A 15,682-nucleotide genomic window follows, 5' to 3' on the forward strand; every position below is an offset into this window, starting at 1 on the left:
GTTCGGCTGTTCGCCGATTAAAGTGGTACGTGAGTTGGGTTTAGACCGTCGTGAGACAGTTTGGTTCCTATCTTCTATAGATGTTTTGAAAAATGAAAGAATCTAACTCTAGTACGAGAGGACCGAGAAGGGTAAATCTCTGGTGTATCGGTTGTTGAAAAAGCATCGCCGAGTAGCTAAATTTATTTTGGATAATTACTGAAAGCATCTAAGTAAGAAACCATTCTTAAAAATTTTTTCATATAAAAACTGTAAAAGACGATTACATTGATAGGTTTTAAGTATAAGTATTGTAAAATATTAAGCTTAAAAATACTAAACGTTTTAAAAATTAAAATATAATTATTTCTTTGTAGCTCAATGGTAGAGCAAATGGCTGTTAACCATTCGGTTGTAGGTTCAAATCCTATCAAAGAAGTTTTATATTTTAGGTCGAATAGCCAAGTCAGGTTTACGGCAGTAGTTTGCTAAACTATCAGTTAATTTATTAACTCGTGGGTTCAAATCCCACTTCGACTTATTTTCTTAATAATTAATAAGATGATGTAGTTTAATGGTAGAGCGTGGGAATCATAATCCTAATGTTGTAGGTTCAAATCCTACCATCATTATTATTTCTTAAATAAAAATACCATTATTATTATTATTTTAAAACGGAAGGTAGCATAGTCTGGCTAATGCATCTGTTTTGGGAACAGAAGATCAAAGGTTCAAATCCTTTTCTTCCGAAAATGGGTAATAAGATGAGATAGAGTAATAGGTAACTTATCAGGCTCATAATCTGAAGATGTAGGTTCAAGTCCTGCTCTCATCATTTCATTAATAAAATTTATGATTCAAATTCAAACTAAATTAAAAGTAAACGATAATAGCGGTATTAAAATAGGACAATGTTTAAAAATTTATAAAAAAAAAGTAGGAAAAATTGGTGATACAATTTTAATTTCTGCAAAAAAATTACGTTTAAATCAAAAAAAAAAAATTAAAATAATTAAAGGAGATTTATTTAAAGCTTTAATTATTCACACAACATATCAAAAAAAAAGTACTATAGGTAATTTAATTAAATTTGATAAAAATTGTATAATTATTTTAAATAATCAAAATAAACCTTTAGGGACACGTATCTTCGGTCCAATTACTTGCGCTCTCCTGGTAAGATTCCATCGACCGCGTTACGACGCTATGGAGCAATCGCGGTGTGGTAATGGTATTTATGGTATTGTGCTCGCGTAGTGCATCTGCGTTGCCCGTGTTATCGTGCTCTACATGGGCTTCGTGCTCCACGGTGTGCAATCGTGGTCACCCCAAGCACCCCCGTGATTTTCGTGGCTGGTCTGCCGTCCGTGCAATCGAGTTTTAATGTGCTACTGTCCTCCGTGGCTCGGGGAGCTGAGCTTCTACGCTGGTATCGTGCTCCGTGGCTCAAAGATCTCCCGTCTATAGCTCCTGTGGCTGTGCTCCACTATGGCTTAGTGGCACAGTCCATGCTATCGTGCTAGCTTGCGATGTTGCGGTTGGTCTGTCGTCTGTGAGATCGTTAGCTACCGTAGTGTCGTGCTGGCGGACTCGGTGAGCTCCGATTCTACCCTAATATCGGGCTCCAATGCTCGGATGATCTTCCGTTTATGGTACATCGCGTTTTCACGTTTGGTCGGTCGCCTGTGCTCCGTGTTGTACCGTGGTGCTACGGGAGAATTACTGTCCGTGCACTCTTACCGCTACGTGCTCTACAGTGGCTTCGAAGTTGCGTGCTCTTCCGTAGCCGTGTATTTCAGCATGCTGGGGTGTCTATGTATTTAGTTCCCTTCCGTGGCCCGTACGCTCCCGTCATATTCTCGTTCTTCTGTTCTTTCCATGGCTGCGTGCACTTTCATCTTTCACGCTACGTAAAACACTTCGTGGTTTGCATCGGCTAAATCTTCTATCATCGTCCATGACGTTCCGTGCTTCGTATTGCTCTTCTATCCCATCGTTTTTCGTGTTCTTGCTGAGTCGCGTGCCTCCGCGCAAACTTGATCACAAACGCTGTTCCGATTTTGTTTGATGTACACAACATATATTGTTGGAAAGATCACACAATATCTTAAGGTCGTGTGCAAATACAGAGGAAGATGATACTTTTCCCGGGGGCAGTGTGGGGTGCAGGGGGGTGTCGGGTGGGAAGTCATAATAGTCATATTTTAAAGTTTTCACATCCTAAAGTATCAATTATTAATAGTAGTAGTCGAAGTGTGATTTATTATAAACGTTAACATAATAATTATGTGGACTACTACTACAAATAACTGCAAGCAAAAATATGAAATGTCTTAAGAATAGTACTACGCAAAACAGTACTGTAAGTTAAATTATTACAAACCTACTACGAAGCAAATCAAATCATATTTAAACCAATAAGTACTAATGTTTTGATTGAGGCCGAAGTATGAGTCAGCGAAGCCTACAAATTTTATCAACATTACCTACGACGATAGAGAACGTGTGTGCTCATCGGCGCCTTTTAATTCAGCTAACTAACGCGTACACAGGCAGCGCCCTTCGCGTGGCCTTGCATACCGCAGCTGAAAATGAAAGCAAAATGAAATTTGAGCGGTACATTTTAAGTACGATGTGTTGACCACATACAGTGTGTACACCACATAATTCGATTCTAGCCAATCGACGCCGCCTTCGCTGCGCTCGGCAGCCAGTAGAACGCGCGTATTAGCGTGAGAATTATTAACCCTAGCCCGTTACGGACGGACTGACGGACGGCCAGACAACACACTCCACTAGGGGGGGTAAGACTAGCCGTTCGCCGCCGCTACGCGGCGGAGTGGCATGGTTTGTTGGAGATAAGGTGGCCGCAAATGGAAGTGCTTCTTGGTGTCGCGTGCGTTGTAAGCGTCGCTCACCCCAGTACGCCGTGGGCGTGTACTTAACCCCTTACCATTCCGTAGTCTCATATGGACCCGTATAATATCGTTGTTTGGTACGCTTCCGTTACCCCGTACTACAGGTTGGATGTCATGTTCTACAGTGACCGGCGCTCTTCCGGTGATCTTCCTGGCTTTCGTGGATCCCTGCTCACCCGTGGCCCACTCTGCTTTAGTGATTGTCCTGGATTTGGGGACTCATACTTCTCACAGTGCTTAAGAGTATGTGTGCTAACTCCTTTGGTCTCAGGAGCTCCCGTAAGTACGAACCTTCTTTCGTGGACTGCTAGAAATTCCGCGGTTCTCAAGGGATTAACGGGGGAATACAACAGGGATTGGTGGCCATAATCAATCATGGCACCAAAAGGCGATACATTTACTGGGACCCCTCCCCAATGGGGGTTTCTTTCCGAGCTTTATATGGCCACATGAGTGGCGGCGGCCCCCCCTGTGGGGGCTCTATTCTACCACGGTTATATGCACGCTATCGTGCAATCACAATGTGGTTATGCTGTATATACTATCGTGGCTGCATAGTATATATGTTTTGCCAATGTTATCGCGTTCTACGATGGTTCCGTGTTCCGAGGTGTACAATCTTGGTCTCCAGAAGCGTTTCCCCGCGATTTTGTGGCTGGTCGGCCGTTCGGGTAAACGTGTTTTAATGAAGTATCGTCCTCAGTGGCCCGGCGATCTCAGGTTCTACAGTGCTATCGTGCTCAGTGGCTCGGTGATTTCCCGTGGCTGCTTGTTCTCCCATGTTTTAGTGGCTGTCCCATCGTCCATGCTATCGTGCTATCTCTTGGTGTCGCGGTTGGTCTGTCGTCCAAGCTTTCGTTATCTACAGTAGTATCGCGCTCCCCAGTGAGCTCCGGCTCTACCCTGGTATCGTGTTTCAATACTCGACAACCTCCCGTTAATGGTCTTCCGCGGCTTCATGTTTGGTCGGTCGACTGTGCTCCGTGCTCTACCGTGGTGCTACGGGAGAATTACTGTCCATGCACTCTTACCGTTACGTGCTCTACAGTGCCTTCGAAGTAGCGTGCTCTTCCTTAGCCGTGCATTTCAGCATGCTGGGGTGTCTATGTATTTAAGTTCCTTTCCGTGCCCGTACGCTCCCGTCATATTCTTGTCCTTCTGTCCTTTTCATGGATATGTGCCCTATCGTCTTTCGCGCTACGCATACAACTTTGTGGTTTGTATCGGCTAAGTCTTCTATCATCGTCCATGACCTTCCGTGCTTCGTGTTGCTCTTCTATCCCATCGTCTACATAGTGTGGGTCGGTGTTCTTTCGTGTTTCGTGTTCTTGCTGAGTCATGTGCCTCCGCGCCAGCTGAATCACAAACGCTGGTCCGATTTTGTTTGATGTACATAGCATATATTGCTGGAAAGTTCACACAATATGTTAAGGTCGCACACTACGTGCAAAAATACAGAGGAAGATGATACTTTTCCCCGGAGGCAGTGTGTAGTGCAGGGGTGTAACCCACAATAGTCATTTTTTATTTTTTCACATTATTATTAATAGTAATACAATTGTTATTTATTATAAAACGCTGATATTTTAATAATGTGTACTACTACTACTACAAATAGCTTCAAGGAAAAATAGGAGTTGTCTTGATAATAGTACTACTCAAAACAGCATTGTAAGTTTAATTTCTGTAAAAGTACTATGAAGCCTAAAATATCATTCTATATTAAATAGCTACTAAAGTTGCGATTGAGGCCTAAATATAAGTCACCAGGCCTCCAAAAATTTCAACATGCTCCTACGACGATATTGTATGTGTGTGCACGTCGGCGCCTCCTATTAATGCTAATTAACGCGTGCACAGGCAGCGCCCTTCGCGTGGCCTTGCATACCGCAGCTGATAATGAAAGCAAAATGAAATTTGAGCGGTGCATTTTAAGTACGAAGTGTTGACCACATACAGTGTGTACACCACATAATTCGATTTTAGCCAATCGACGCCGCCTTCGCTGCGCTCGGCAGCCAGTAGAACGCCCGCATGAGCGTGAGTTTTATTAGCCCTCCCCTCGGACGGACTTACGGACAGACAACACACAGAGGTAAGATAAACCATGTCGGCAACTAGCGCTCTGGGCGCCCGCTCCGCGGACGCTAGGGCATGATTGGTTGGTGTAGTATGGGTTGACCACCTTCGCTGCGCTGCGGTGGGCTTAGAGTTTATACCTAGAGCGAAACTACATAAAATAAATGTATACTGTGATCTACTTATGTTACGTTCCAAAACAACGCTGCACACAATATCCTTAGTGCTCACATATAATGGGTGACATAACCAAGGTTTAACGTGATCTGCAAGATGAACACCATCTTACCCAGGAAGGTTTTGTCTATAATCTCATTTGAGCGCATAGGTCACAAAACGACACGAATCGGAGGCGTGCGTGACTGCAAAGCTAACAAATGCTGTTCAGAAGACATGTCAGTATCAGTGATGATCCAAAATTGGCATAGATCGGTGAGGAATCCCAGTTTAGCTGGCGTAAATACGCCTACTCAAACATATACCATCTGTCACGTCATCGCCGTGAGACAGTCGACAACATATCATTGATTGTGACGGTCTATTCGAGCAAGATTTGGTCAGCTCCTCGCGCGAAGTATCTTAAGGACAGGTAGTTTTTGCCGATGGTCGCCACAAACACCAATAGTATGGCTTGAAATTGTTCCGCTGAGCTGGTTATGATATTACTGAAGGGTTTTCCACTATCTTCCGCATGCATTGATCTTACTCGCATAGTTGACGCACTTACTGACTTATTTGCATAGCTACTGCCTGACAGAGTGACATAGATCCTTTCGAGTGACATTTACTGGCTCCGATATGTATGACGAACATACGAAGCCACATAACTGTAGGTAGATTATCAGATCGTAGTGAGTTTTAGACGTGAGTCGAATAGTAGCTCATGTACATTAGGTGACGTACCTTCGCTGCCAACTTATCGCTCGGCGAGCAATTTGATGTGTCCGTGCATATCCGGCAATGTCTCCAATGGGTGTGTGTCACGTGGCCTTGATAACCAACACCCATGCATTGGGTCACTGATGTTCTCGGTACTTTTGCATCGTGTTGCTAGCTTACTGTGCCTACGCTTCTGATGGATCAATCTGTATGGCCATGCGCGTCACTAACACGGGCATAGGTCACAGCCGTGGTGATACAGGCAAGCTGACCGCGCATCTGTAGGTAGTAATGAGTGAGTGTACTTGTCGTCTACGTGACGTGTATGCGGATAGGAACGGCCAGCTTGCGGCTGCTCCGCAGTAGATACCATGTGCTAACTATCATATGAAACGCGCTACGTTCTTTAGGTGCGTCAACACGCTTGGTAGCGCCACAGTCAGATTACTGTATGCGCTGTCCCAAGCCTTGCGCTGCCCGCCGGTATACAAATTACAAAGATAAGCGGGGCTAAGGGCCTAAAAGGGTATATTTATTAAGTACTTTCTCTTCTGCTGCTTGATGTACTTGGCGTTTCGGGCGGTCAGCTTGCAAGGGCGGCTGCGCCTCTTTTTCTTCTTGGGGTACCAGTCAGGACCCATCGCCTTCTTGACGTTCGCCAGGCTTTCCTGGCGGCGCACTTCGGCCGAATCAGGTGGTGGGGGCTTTTCCTCCCAAAACTCAACCGCTTTTGGGCCGTTCTCGCAGGCAATACAGCGCCGCACGATGTCCCGCCCGCTGATTGTACGGATCGTACGGAGCACATAACCGTACTGCAGCTTCCCGCAACAGACACAGCGCACCCAGGAATCCGTCGTAGACCGCTGCGGGCTCAGCAGAAGCGGGTCAATCTTCGCCTCGCATTGCTTGCACACAGGGCCCACCATTTTGCAAACTGTGAGTAAGTAAGCAACATATATTATTTTAACCAATTACTTGCGTCCAAACATTAGCCAATAGCACGGTAATGTAAGGCTGGTATTTATTATTAAGCAACATATTAAAATGTTTTAAATATTACTTTTTGGCTTAGCTTTAATATATTATTAGCAGATTTCCAAACAAATACATACTTTACATGCAATATAAATTGACTAAAACAATTATCTATCGTGCCCGCATGCATTCGTCGGGTACGGTGCACGGGAGCAGATACCGCAATGACCGTGCAGCCGCGCGCCTTCATTGCACGGTGACAGTGGTGAGTGCCAGGTGAAGTAAAAAAGATATATATCACAAAGTCCCTACAAAAAGCGCTGGTCGTGAAGCCTACTTTAACATGAAAAAATAATATCGTCTCTACTTTAGAAAATGTGTGGAAAATAACATCCCAGAGCTCTTACAAAATACTGGTCTGTGAAGTCTACATTGATAACAATAAATATCTCTATTTGAGAAGTGTGCAGAGCTCTTAGAAAATAAAGTGGTTACTGTGCCCGATTTGCAGTACATACGACAGGCTTTGCGCTGCTGAATGCAATAATCAAGTATCTGCTGGCTGTTTGCAACCAATCGATGTGTTTCGTGCTCGGCAGAAATGTTTACCTTACGTCCAATCGCGAGGGCGAGAGGCGGTCTGATCGTGCGACAGATCCAGTCAGTGGCACAGGTCGGCAGGTATTGCCCAATCAGGGCGCGAGTTAATTGCGTCACGCTTTTGGATATATTTGTAATTTTGGCATAGTTAAGTCGAGTCAGAAAAGTAGGCGCGGTCGGTAAGATGGGACGAAAATATATTAGACAGGCCGGGTGTAGCCATGCGAAAAGGCAGGAAAAAGCAGCAAGAAAGGAACCGGACGGACTTATTGACAGACGGACGGACAGGCTGCAAGTTTAGGTGGCGGGAAATACTAGCGCTCTGGGCGCCCGCTCCGCGGGCGCTAGGGCATGGTTGGTTGGTGTAGAGAGGGTTGACCACCTCCGCTGCACTGCAGTGGGGTTAGAGTTTCTACTCAGCGCAAAGCTACATGTAATAAGTGCATACTGTGCTATACTTATGTTACGTTCCAAAACAACTCCGCATACAATAACCTTAGTGTTCACATGTTATGGTAGACATGACCAGGATTTAACGTGATCTGCAAGAAGAGCACCATCTTACCCGGGAAGGCTTTGTCTATAATCTCGTTTGAGCGCATTGCTCCCAAAATGACACCAATCGGAGGCGCGCGTGGTTGCAAAGCTAATATATGCTGTACGGAAGACGGGTCAGTATCAATGATGCTACGAAATATGCGTAGATCGGTGAGGAATCCCAGTGTAGCTGGAGAAAATACGCCTACTCAAACATATTACCCATCTGCACGTCATCGCCGTGAGGCAGTCGACACATATCATCGATTGCGACGGTCTAATAGAGCAATGTTAATCAGCTCCTCGCGCGAAGTATCTTTTAGGATAGGTAGTTTTTGCCGATGGTCGCCACAAACATCAATATTATGCTTTGAAATTATTCTGCTGAGCTGTTTGTGATGTTACTGAAGGGTATTTTCACTATCTTCCGCATGCATTTATCTTACTTGCATAGCTGACGTACTTTCTGACTTATTTGTATTTCTACTGACTGACAGAGTGGCATAAATCCTTTCCGACTGACATTATACTGGGTCCGATATGTACGACAAAAGGCCTCGTCCAGATCGGACGAAGAGGCACCACTGCGTGCACATTCTTTTGACCGGCTGCAACATACGAAGATATATGGCTGTAGGCAGAGTATCAGATCGTAGTGATGGTTAGACTTGAATTGAATAATAGTTCATGTACATTAGACGGAGTACTTTCGCTGCCTACTTACCAGCTCGGCGTGCTATTTGATGTGTCCGTGCATATAGCGCGAGGTCGTTAATGAGTGTATTTGCCACGCGCTCGTGATACTTAACCTATGCATGGGGTCCCTGCTTTCTTATCGGTACTTTTGCATCGTGGTGCTAGCTTTCTGTGCTTACGCTATTGATATTTTAGTCTGTATAATCAAGCGCGCCACTTACTGGACGTAGGTCATAACCGCGGTGATATAGGCAAGCTGACCGCGCGTATGTAGGTAGTAGTCAACGCGAAATATGCGCGCGGCGGGTACACCTTATAGTCATCCGCGACTCAACCGGAGTCTCGTCTCGACCATTATACACAGGAAACTAAAATACAGTACTGCGTACAGGCACATCGACTTGCGACGACACCTGTATGGTCAACACTACCATAGACGTGCTTGTGTCCATGTAGACAGCAGCATATTTCATCGCGCATAGTGCTCACTCAATACTGAAGCTTCCATTCGTGAGCGCACATTAGTGAAATATAAACTGTGAGGGTTGGTGGGACAGATAGCATGGGTTTGCGTGTGCCAAGTGAGCAAGTGTATTTTTATCTACGGTAACGCGTATGCAGATAGGGATGGCCAGCTTGCAAGGGTACGCAGTAGATACCATGCGCTAATTATTACATGAAACGCGCTACGCTCTGTAGGTGCATCAACACAATTGGCAGCATCATAGACAGTTTTCCGTCTAATCGGCTCCAAGGCTCGCACTGTAGCCAATATACTAAATACAAAGATAGGTAGGAAAATGGGGGCCTAAAAGGATATATTTACCAATTACCTGCTCTTCTGCTGCTTCTTTTGCTCGATGTACTTGGCGTTTCGGGCGGTCAGCTTGCGAGGGCGGCTGCGCCTCTTTTTCTCCTTGGGGTACCAGTCAGGACTCATCGCCTTCTTGACGTTTGACAGGCTTTCCTGGCGGCGCACTTCGGCCGAACCAGGTGGCGAAAGCTTTTCCTCCCAAAACTCAACCGCTTTTGGGCCGTTCTCGCAGGCAATACAGCGCCGCACGATGTCCCGCCCGCTGATTGTACGGAATGCGTAGCCGTACTGCAGCTTTCCGCAGCAGACGCAGCGCGCTCGGGGGTCCGTCGTAGACCGCTGCGGGTTCAGCAGAAGCGGGTCAATCTTCGCCTCGCATTGCGTGCACGTAGGGCCCACCATTTTGCAAACTGTGCGTATGTTAGCAAAATATTTTGTTTTAACCAATTACTTGCGTCCAAATATTAGCCAATAGCTTGGAAATATAAGGCTGGTATTTATTATTTAGAAACATATTAGACAGTTGATACTAACGTTTTGGCTTTGCTATAATATATTAATATCAGATTCCCAAACAAATACATGCTTTACATGCAATATAAATTGACTAAAACAATTATCGATCGTGCGCGCATGCATCCGTCGGGTGCGGTGCACGGGAGCAGATAGCGCAATGACCGTGCAGCCACGCGCCTTCATTGCACGGTGGCAGTGGTGAGTGCCAGGTACGTAAAAAAGATATATATTCGCAAAGTCGCTACAAAAAGCGCTGGTCGTGAAGTCTACTTTAATATTAAAATACTATCGTCTCTACTTTAGAGAGTGTGTGGAAAATAGCATCGCCGAGCTCTTACAAATGCGGCCTGTGAAGCTTATTTTAATAATACTATTAATATCGTCTTTACTTTGAAAAGTGTGTGGAAAATAACATCCCAGAGCTTTTACAAAATACTGGTCTGTGAAGTCTACATTAATAATAATAAAAATCTCTATTTGAGAAGTGTGCAGAGCTCTTAGAAAATAAAGTGGTTACTGTGCCCGATTTGCAGTACATACGTCAGGTTTTGCGTAGCTAAATGTCAATAACCAATCACCTGCGCAGCTCGCCTGGCTGTTTGCAGCCAATCGATGCGTTTCGTGCTCAGCAGAAATGTTTAACTTACGTCCAATCGCGAATGCGAGAGGCGGTCTGATCGTGCGACAGATCCAGTCAGTGTCGCAGGTCGGCAGGTATTGCCCAATCAGGGCGCGAGTTAATTGTGTCACGCTTTTGGATATATTTGTAATTTTAGCATAGTTAGGTCGAGTCAGAAAGGTAGGCGCGGTCGGTAGGATAGGAGGAAACTGTATAAGACAGGCCGAGTGTAGCCATGCGAAAAGGCAGGAAAAAGCAGCAAGACGGGGAATGCGACGGACTGATTGACAGACGGACGGACGGACAGGCTGCAAGTTTAGGTGGCGGGAAACTAGCGCTCTGGGCGCCCGCTCCGCGGACGCTAGGGCATGGTTGGTTGGTGTAGAGAGGGCCGACCACCTCCGCTGCGCTGCGGTGGGCTTAGAATTTCTACTCAAAGCGAAGCAACATATAGTACATGTATACTGTGATCTACGTATATTATGCTCCAAAACAGCACCGCACACAGTATCCTTAGTGCTCACGTGTTATTGTAGACATGACCAGGATTTAACGTGATCTGCAAGAAGAGAACCGTCTTACCCGGGAAGGTTTTGTCTATAATCTCGTTTGAGCGCATTGCTCCCAAAATGACACCAATCGGAGGCGCGCGTGGTTGCAAAGCTAATATATGCTGTACGGAAGACGGGTCAGTATCAATGAAGCTACGAAATATGCGTAGATCGGTGAGGAATCCCAGTTTAGCTGGAGTAAATACGCCTACTCAAACATATTACCATCTGCACGTCATCGCAGTGAGGCAGTCGACACATATTATCGATTGCGACGATCTATTTGGTCATCTGCTCGCGCGAAGTATCTTTTAGGACAGGTAGTATTTGCTGATGGTCGCCATAAACATCAATATTATGCTTTAAAATTATTATGCTGAGCTGTTTGTGATGTTACTGAAGGGTATTTCCACTATCTTCCGCATACATTTATCTTACTTCCATAGCTGACGTACTTTCTGACTTACTGGCATACCTACTGACTGACAAAGTGGCGTAAATCCTTTCCAACTGACATTATACTGGGTCCGATATGTACGATAAAAGGCCTCGGTCAGATCGGACGAAGAAGCACCACTGCGTGCACATTCTTTCGACCGGCTGCAACATACGAAGATATATGGCTGTAGGCAGAGTATCAAATCGTAGTGATGGTTAGACTTGAATTGAATAATAGTTCATGTACATTAGATGGAGTACTTTCGCTGCCTACTTATCAGCTAGGCGTGCTATTTGATGTGTCTGTGCATATATCGCAAGGTCGTTAATGAGTGTATTCCACGCGCTCGTGATACCCAACCTATGCGTGGGGTCCCTATTTTCTTATCGGGACGTTTGCATCGTCGTGCTAGCTTTCTGTGCTTACGCTATTGATATTTTAGTCTGTATAATCAAGCGCGTCACTAACTGGGCACAGGCCATTCCGCAGCGATACAGGTATGCTGAACGCGCGTCTCTTAGCAGTAGCCAACGCGATATATACGCGCGAGGCGGGTACACCTTATAGTCATCCGCGACTCAACCAAGCTCTCATCTCGGCCATTATGGACAGGACACTAAAGTACAATATTGCGTTCAGACACACCGACTTGCCACGTCTATCTGTACGGTCTGCACTGTCACGCAGTGGTAGTATCTATGTCAACAGCAGCTTATTCGTCGCACGTAGCTCCCACTCAATACTGTAGTTTAAATTTGTGAGCGCCAATTAGTGAAATATCCGCTATAAGAGCTGATGGTACAGATAACATAGTTTTGCGTGTGCCCACGTGAGCGAGTGTACATGCCATCTACGGTGACGCGTATACGGATAGGAATCACCAATTTGCAGCGGTGCACAGTTGATTCCATGTCTAATTATCTACGCTCTGTAGGTGCGTCAACACCATAGTCAGCTTACCGTATGTGCGGCCCCAAACCCCGCACCGTCAGTCAGTATACTAAATACAAAGATAGGTAGGAAAATGGGGGCCTAAAAGGGTATATTTACCAATTACCTGCTCTTCTGCTGCTTCTTTTGCTCGATGTACTTGGCGTTTCGGGCGGTCAGCTTGCGAGGGCGGCTGCGCCTCTTTTTCTCCTTGGGGTACCAGTCAGGACTCATCGCCTTCTTGACGTTTGACAGGCTTTCCTGGCGGCGCACTTCGGCCGAACCAGGTGGCGAAAGCTTTTCCTCCCAAAACTCAACCGCTTTTGGGCCGTTCTCGCAGGCAATACAGCGCCGCACGATGTCCCGCCCGCTGATTGTACGGAATGCGTAGCCGTACTGCAGCTTTCCGCAGCAGACGCAGCGCGCTCGGGAATCCGTCGTAGACCGCTGCGGGTTCAGCAGAAGCGGGTCAATCTTCGCCTCGCATTGCGTGCACGTAAGGCCCACCATTTTGCAAACTGTGCGTATGTTAGCAAAATATTTTGTTTTAACCAATTACTTGCGTCCAAATATTAGCCAATAGCTTGGAAATATAAGGCTGGTATTTATTATTTAGAAACATATTAGACAGTTGATACTAACGTTTTGGCTTTGCTATAATATATTAATATCAGATTCCCAAACAAATACATGCTTTACATGCAATATAAATTGACTAAAACAATTATCGATCGTGCGCGCATGCATCCGTCGGGTGCGGTGCACGGGAGCAGATAGCGCAATGACCGTGCAGCCACGCGCCTTCATTGCACGGTGGCAGTGGTGAGTGCCAGGTACGTAAAAAAGATATATATTCGCAAAGTCTCTACAAAAGCGCTGGTTGTGAAGCCTACTTTAGTATTAATAAATACTATCGTCTCTACTTTAGAAAGTCTGTGGAAAATAGCATCGCCGAGCTTTAACAAATGCTGCCTGTGAAGCTTATATTAATCATATTAATACTATTAATATCGTCGTTTAAAGTGTGTGGAAAATTACATCCCAGAGCTCTTACAGAATACCGGTCTGTGAAGTCTACATTAATAATAATAAATATCTCTACTTGCAGAGCTCTTAGAAAATAAAGTGGTTACTGTGCCCGATTTGCAGTACATACGACAGGTTTTGCGTAGCTGAACGCAATAATCAAGTATCTGCTGGCTGTTTGCAACCAATCGATGTGTTTCGTTCTCGGCAGAAATGTTTACCTTACGTCCAATCGCGAGGGCGAGAGGCGGTCTGATCGTGCAACAGATCCAGTCAGTGTCGCAGGTCAGCAGGTATTGACCAATCAGGGCGCGAGTTAATTGTGTCCGCTTTTTGGCCATATTTGTAATTTAGGCATAGTTAAGTCGAGTCAGAAAGGTAGGCGCGGTCGGTAAGAAGGGACGTAAATGTATTAGACAGGCCAAGTGTAGCCATGCGAAAAGGCAGGAAAAAGCAGGAAGACAGGGAGTGCGACGGACGGATTGACAGACGGACGGACAGACAGACAGACCGACAGGCTACAAGGTTAGAAGCGGAGCGACTAGCGGTCTGGGCGTCCGCTCCGCGGACGCTAAGGCATGGTTGGTTGGTGTAGAGAGGGCCGACCACCTCCGCTGCGCTGCGGTAGGCTTAGAATTTCTACTCAAAGCGAAGCAACATATAGTACATGTATACTGTGAGCTGCGTATTACGGTTCAAAACAACACCGCACACAGTATCCTTAGTGCTAATATGTTATGGTAGACACGACCAGGGTTTAACGTGATCTGCAAGAAGAGCACCATCTTACCCGGGAAGGTTTTGTCTATAATCTCGTTTGAGCGCATTGCTCCCAAAATGAACGAATCGGAGGCGTGCGTGGCTACAAAGCTAACAAATGCTGTTCAGAAGACATGTCAGTATCAGTGATGATCCACATTGGCATAGACCGGTGAGGAATCCCAGTTTAGCTGGAGTAAATACGCCTACTCAAACATATTACCATCTGCACGTCATCGCAGTGAGGCAGTCGACACCATATCATCGATTGCGACGATCTATTTGGTCATCTGCTCGCGCGAAGTATCTTTTAGGACAGGTAGTATTTGCTGATGGTCGCCATAAACATCAATATTATGTCTTGAAATTGTCCCGCTGAGCTCTTTATGATTTTAATGAAGGGCCTTTCCACTATCTTTCGCATGCATTGATCATACTTGCATAGCTGACGCACTTACTGACGTATGTACATAAATACGGGCCGACAGAGTGGCGTAGGTCCTTTCCGACTGGCATTTACTGGTTCCTAAATGTATGCCAAACACACAAAGCCACATGGCTGTAGACAGAGTATCAAATTGTAGTGGTGTTTTGACTTAATCTGAAATGTAGCTCATGTACTGTACATTTTATGAAGTACATTTGCTGCCTACTTATCAACTCGGCGTGCTTTTTGATATGTCCGTGCATATATCGCAAGGTCGCTAATGAGTGTGTATACCACGCGCTCGTGAGAGCCAAAACCTATGTATAGGGTCACTGTCGCTCTCTTGGTACATTTGCGTCGTCGTGCTGGCTTACTGTGCTTACGTTTCTGATGTACCAGTCTATATGACCAGGCGCGTTACTAACTCGGCACATGCCATACCGCAGAGATACATGATAGATGACCGCGCGGCGGGTACACGTATAACCATCCCCAGCTCTGATTCCGACCAATTTGAGCAGGGCACTAAAGTACGGTACTGCGTACAGACACATCAACTTGCCACATCCACTTGTATGATCTGCATTACCGCACACATGCTCGTGTCTGTGTAGACAGCAAATTATTCGTCGCGCGTAGAGCTCACTCCATACTGTAGTTTAATTTATGAGCGCACATTACTGGAATATACACCGTAAGCGTTGATGGTACACGTAGCACGGATTTGCGTGTGTCCAAGTGAGCGAGTGTACTTTTCATCTACGGTGGCGCCTATGTGGATAGGGACGGTCAGTTTGCAGCGGTACACAGTTGATAGCACGTGTTAATTATTAAATGAAACGTGCTACGCTCTGTAGGTGCGTCAAAACGTTTGGCAGTGCCAAAGGCAGCTTGCCGTATGTGCGGCTCCAACCCTCGCACTGTAGTCGGGTATACTA

The 15,682-nt window shown here is 45.7% G+C and overlaps 5 non-coding genes across 5 annotated transcripts; all 5 read left to right on the forward strand.

Moving 5' to 3' along the window:
* Window positions 1-346: 346 nt before the first annotated feature.
* PITG_28904 lies at window positions 347-418 on the forward strand. The gene has a single exon. It is a non-coding gene; the product is annotated as a tRNA-Asn (tRNA).
* Window positions 419-430: 12 nt separating this feature from the next.
* On the forward strand, window positions 431-519 carry PITG_28905. The gene has a single exon. It is a non-coding gene; the product is annotated as a tRNA-Ser (tRNA).
* A 20-nt stretch (window positions 520-539) lies between these two features.
* On the forward strand, window positions 540-611 carry PITG_28906. The gene has a single exon. It is a non-coding gene; the product is annotated as a tRNA-Met (tRNA).
* A 43-nt stretch (window positions 612-654) lies between these two features.
* On the forward strand, window positions 655-729 carry PITG_28907. The gene has a single exon. It is a non-coding gene; the product is annotated as a tRNA-Pro (tRNA).
* Window positions 730-742: 13 nt separating this feature from the next.
* On the forward strand, window positions 743-814 carry PITG_28908. Its single transcript has one exon. It is a non-coding gene; the product is annotated as a tRNA-Met (tRNA).
* Window positions 815-15,682: the final 14,868 nt, after the last annotated feature.

This window comes from Phytophthora infestans, genomic scaffold (genome assembly GCF_000142945.1).
Source record: "Phytophthora infestans T30-4 supercont1.44 genomic scaffold, whole genome shotgun sequence".
NCBI lineage: Eukaryota > Oomycota > Peronosporomycetes > Peronosporales > Peronosporaceae > Phytophthora > Phytophthora infestans.